The sequence below is a fragment of the Daphnia pulicaria genome, unplaced genomic scaffold (assembly GCF_021234035.1).
Source record: "Daphnia pulicaria isolate SC F1-1A unplaced genomic scaffold, SC_F0-13Bv2 h1tg000078l, whole genome shotgun sequence".
NCBI classification, from domain to species: Eukaryota; Metazoa; Arthropoda; class Branchiopoda; order Diplostraca; family Daphniidae; genus Daphnia; species Daphnia pulicaria.
In genome coordinates, this window is record NW_025804791.1 from 15037 (window position 1) to 20000 (window position 4964).

At 48.9% G+C, this 4964-nt stretch overlaps 3 non-coding genes across 3 annotated transcripts in view; all 3 read left to right on the top strand.

The window, feature by feature from the left end:
- The first annotated feature begins 785 nt into the window (after window positions 1–785).
- On the top strand, window positions 786–3081 carry LOC124318928. Its single transcript, XR_006912619.1, has one exon. It is a non-coding gene; the product is annotated as a small subunit ribosomal RNA (ribosomal RNA).
- Window positions 3082–4012: 931 nt separating this feature from the next.
- Window positions 4013–4165, top strand: LOC124318926. Its single transcript, XR_006912617.1, has one exon. It is a non-coding gene; the product is annotated as a 5.8S ribosomal RNA (ribosomal RNA).
- A 641-nt stretch (window positions 4166–4806) lies between these two features.
- Window positions 4807–4964, top strand: part of LOC124318929 — a 4576-nt gene continuing 4418 nt past the window's right edge. The window contains exon 1 of the ribosomal RNA XR_006912620.1: window positions 4807–4964. This exon is cut by the window's right edge and continues 4418 nt beyond it. This is a non-coding gene — a ribosomal RNA (large subunit ribosomal RNA).

The following is a 4964-nucleotide window of genomic DNA, read 5'->3' on the forward strand; positions in this document are numbered from 1 at the left end:
GTGTACCGCTTGCTTTTCTCGCGCTTCGGCGCAGAATCGCTTATTCAGCTGCCCTTGGAATATGTTCGTTTCGTGCATACTTGATCTCGGTCATTCTTCGGTGAACTCTTAAAGAATTGCGCACTTTTATAGGGGTAGTCTGGTTGCTTGTCTCGACTTGAAATGATTTGTTTTTTTCCGCCCATGACTTTCTATACGATGCCTCTATGCTGGCCTCTGACCGCGGTTGTTCCGAGTTTTCTCTTTCTCTTCGAAAGTCTTTGCGGAAAATTCTGCCTCGTGTGACCGTTGAGCGGTGAGGTGTGTGTGTGTGTGTGTGTCGTGCGGGGTGATGCGAGAGTGTGCCTCGGCGGTGGAAAAATAAAAATAAAACTCTGAGCCCACAAAAATTTAAAAGATGTATGCTTGTCAGCTTAGTAAAGCAGGCTTGACTTATGAGCATACAGCACGCCACATATGACCGTCGAAAACCGTAATACGGGAAAAAAAGTTGATGAATATATCAAGACCGGTCGAATGAATCCGATTCACTTTGGGCTCATAGACCGTTGAATGGTCTTTGACTTTGGAAATTGAAATGAAAAAAATCCAACAAACGGATCGGATCGGTGTTTCTCTTCACTGGGACTCGCTGTGACACGCCAGGCGTTGCGATCAAAAATTTTAGTTTCCGAAGAAAAAGAAAAAAAACGAAAAACGTGTTGATTTGGTGTGTGTTTGGTGATGCGTGGGCGAAATAAAAACCCGCAACTCGCCGGATGCATATCAAACAAACATACACGAAATACCTGGTTGATCCTGCCAGTAGCATATGCTTGTCTCAAAGATTAAGCCATGCATGTCTAAGTACAAGCCGCTAGACGGCGAAACCGCGAATGGCTCAATAAATCAGTTATGGTTCCTTAGATCCACTCCATCCTACTTGGATAACTGTGGTAATTCTAGAGCTAATACATGCACTCGAGCCTCGACTGCGGGCTTTCGGGCTCGCAGAAGAGGTGCTTTTATTAGATCAAAACCAGTCGGGGCCGGGCTTTCGGGCTCGCGCACCGTACCAATTTTGGTGACTCTGGATAACTTCACGCCGATCGCACGGCCTTCGCGCCGGCGACGTATCTTTCAAATGTCTGCCTTATCAACTGTCGATGGTAGGTTACGCGCCTACCATGGTTGCAACGGGTAACGGGGAATCGGGGTTCGATTCCGGAGAGGGAGCCTGAGAAACGGCTACCACATCCAAGGAAGGCAGCAGGCGCGCAAATTACCCACTCCCGGCACGGGGAGGTAGTGACGAAAAATAACGATACGGGACTCTTCCGAGGCCCCGTGATTGGAATGAGTACACTTTAAATCCTTTAACGAGGAACCATTGGAGGGCAAGTCTGGTGCCAGCAGCCGCGGTAACTCCAGCTCCAATAGCGTATATTAAAGTTGTTGCGGTTATAAAAGCTCGTAGTCGGATGTCTGTCTTCGGCCGGGCGGCGCCGCTCTGAATCAAGGGTGTTGCGTTTCACGCTCTGGGAGCCCGGGTGTCAAAGCCCGACTCTCTTCACGGTCGGACAACATCGCCGGAGTGGTGGTCGGTGCGTCGTTGTTGTATCTGCGGCCAGAGTTGGAAAGTTCTTTCGGGTTCTTTTTTAAATTTTGGTCGTAGTTGACTCGATTCGCTCCACCCAGTCAATCGTTCGGGGTGCCCTTCACCGGGTGTCTCGGGCGGCCGGCAACGTTTACTTTGAACAAATTAGAGTGCTCAAAGCAGGTGTATCCCAACGCCTGAATATCGCAGCATGGAATGATGGAATAGGACCTCGGTCCGATTTTGCTGGTCTTTTACTTTTGGACCCGAGGTAATGGTCAATAGAGACGGACGGGGGCATTCGTACTGCGGCGACAGAGGTGAAATTCTTGGACCGCCGCAAGACGAACAACAGCGAAGGCATTTGCCAAGAATGTTTTCCTTGATCAAGAACGAAAGTTAGAGGTTCGAAGGCGATCAGATACCGCCCTAGTTCTAACCATAAACGATGCCAACCAGCAATCCGTCGGAGTTACTCCAATGACTCGACGGGCAGCTTCCGGGAAACCAAAGTCTTTGGGTTCCGGGGGAAGTATGGTTGCAAAGCTGAAACTTAAAGGAATTGACGGAAGGGCACCACCAGGAGTGGAGCCTGCGGCTTAATTTGACTCAACACGGGAAACCTCACCAGGCCCGGACACTGGAAGGATTGACAGATTGAGAGCTCTTTCTTGATTCGGTGGGTGGTGGTGCATGGCCGTTCTTAGTTGGTGGAGCGATTTGTCTGGTTAATTCCGATAACGAACGAGACTCTAGCCTGCTAAATAGGTGACGGGTTTTATCAATTGAAACCGAAGGGAGTACGGAGGCGTCGGGATCAGGTGGCGGCGATTCGGGTCTCGGTGGGACTGGTTCCTTTAGTGAGGCAATCTCTCGGCTTGGTTTCGTTGTGCTCTGTTCGTCGGGTGTACGGCCTTCACGGGTTGGTTGCCTGGCGGATGAGGTATGGCGGGGCTTTGTCGGGAATGTCTCGCGGGGGCTGGCTCTATTGTTATTCGGTCGTCGTCATCCCCGGCGATACCTTCTGCTCTCGCGTCCGTCACGCAGTCTTCTTAGAGGGACAAGCGGCGTCCAGCCGCGTGACAGTGAGCAATAACAGGTCTGTGATGCCCTTAGATGTCCTGGGCCGCACGCGCGCTACACTGAAGGAATCAGCGTGTTTCACTCTCCCTGTCCGAAAGGACCGGGTAACCGCTGAACCTCCTTCGTGGTTGGGATTGGGGACTGCAATGATCCCCATGAACCAGGAATCCCTAGTAGGCGCGGGTCACTAGCCCGCGTCGATTACGTCCCTGCCCTTTGTACACACCGCCCGTCGCTACTACCGATTGAATGATTTAGTGAGGCCTTCGGACGGGCTTGTCGGGGTGCCGTCGAGTGGGGAGCAATCTCTGCCCGTGCGGTGCCTACCAACGGCGAGACTGAAAGATGGTCGAACTTGATCCTTTAGAGGAAGTAAAAGTCGTAACAAGGTTTCCGTAGGTGAACCTGCGGAAGGATCATAAACGAACAAGACAAATGTTTTGCGCATATGGCTTTGGTTGAGCACGAAACAACTAAAAGTTGCAAAACAAAAAAACCCCATCAAAAGTCTTTCGGCGTAAGACATCGTATGAACTATGTGTGGGTTGACGGAAGAAAATCATTTATTTTGAACGGGTATCAGGCGCTCTGATGCGCGGTGGTTTAAAGCGGATTCGCCTTTTCAAATTGATTTTTCTTTCCTCTCGGCTCAAAAAAAAACACAAAGTCTTTCGATTTGGTCTATGGCCGTGAGCAAATTCTTCCTGCTTCGATGGTGAATGTCTCTATAGATTCATTCGACCTTTAGCGGCGCTCACAGTGTTGACGTTAGTAGAGTGAAGAATACGATAGCCCGCCTGGGCCGCGAGTACCGAAGGAACAATAAAGGAGATTTTATAAAGTCTTAGTCCCTAAATCAAACACTTTGAAAAATAAAAACTCGGTGGATGGAGAGTCGGAAAAAAAAAAAACATCAAGATTTTGAACGGGTATCAGGCGCTCTGATGCGCGGTGGTTTAAAGCGGATACGCCCAATCGAAATTGTTTTTTTTTTGTTTCTCTCTTCGTCTTCGGGATTTTTTGATTCTCGGTGGGGGACGAAAGTGTGAGACTTTACTCTGGACGTTCTTTTCGGGCGTAGATACTCGTGGTTGCGTGCGTGTGCGTCGTATAGACTAACACTCCAAAGCCCGACACTATGCCGTTGAAAACCGAATGTTTTTTAAGCTTGCCCTTCGCCCTCTCGATGAAGTAGGAAGAATTCAAAATCACAATAACACACTAAACCCAAATTCTAGTACGAGTGTTTATCGGAACATTTTCTTTCTGGCTTTCTTTCTCCGCCCTCGCATTCATTTGCTTGGGCGGGTTGGAGAAAAAGAGAGAAGAAAACGAATATGTCGTTTTATATACGACCCTGAACGGTGGATCACTAGGCTCGTGGATCGATGAAGAGCGCAGCAAAGTGCGCTAATCCATGCGAACTGCAGAACACATGGAGCATCGAAATCTTGAACGTAAATGGCGGCCCAGCTTCTCGCTCGGGCCACATCTGACTGAGGGTCGGTCGAATGATGAACGAACAGAGATTTTTTCAGTCTTGGTTTTGCATGTTGGGTCGCGGCGAGATTTATTTTTCACCCGGCCTGACCGCATAAAAGCTCCCGAATCTCTAACGTCTGGGTGCCGCGCGACTTAAGTGTCCGCGATGCCTCAAATACAAAAAAGGGGGAAAAATAAAAGAAGGTTCGCCCTGTTTTGTTTTTTTCCTCTCTATTCAAAAGAAACCTTTTTCGATGGCAAAACAGATGGGAAATTTTTGAGCCAACTCAAAAAAAAATTTTAGAAATAAACACATCTTCTCGAACAAGGTGTCGGCTGCGTGTGCGCGATATACCGCTTCAACGCGAGTTTAGTTGTGTGTGTGCGCCGGGCGTGTCGAAGTGTCGACCACCGCGAATTATCACTCACTCTAACCGCTCGTTATGCAAGCTTGGTTCGCGCACGACGCGTTGTTTCAATACAAAAAGCCGCAGGACGCCCTGTCACTTTTCGTAAATTAATTTTTGCGAATAACGAGAGACTCGCTTTATTTCGAAAAAAAAAAATTTGAACCGGCAATTATTCAATCTTTCCCGGCTTTAAAACGCCAAAGTCTGCCGAGCTAGATAAAGTGTTGTCTCCTTTTGAAAACAAACAATTCATTCTGACCTCAGTTTAGATGAGACTACCCGCTGAACTTAAGCATATCAGTAAGCGGAGGAAAAGAAACTAACAAGGATTCCCTTAGTAGCGGCGAGCGAACAGGGATGAGCCCAGCACCGAACCTCGCGCCCGGTTGAGCGGGTGCCGAGGAATGTGGTGT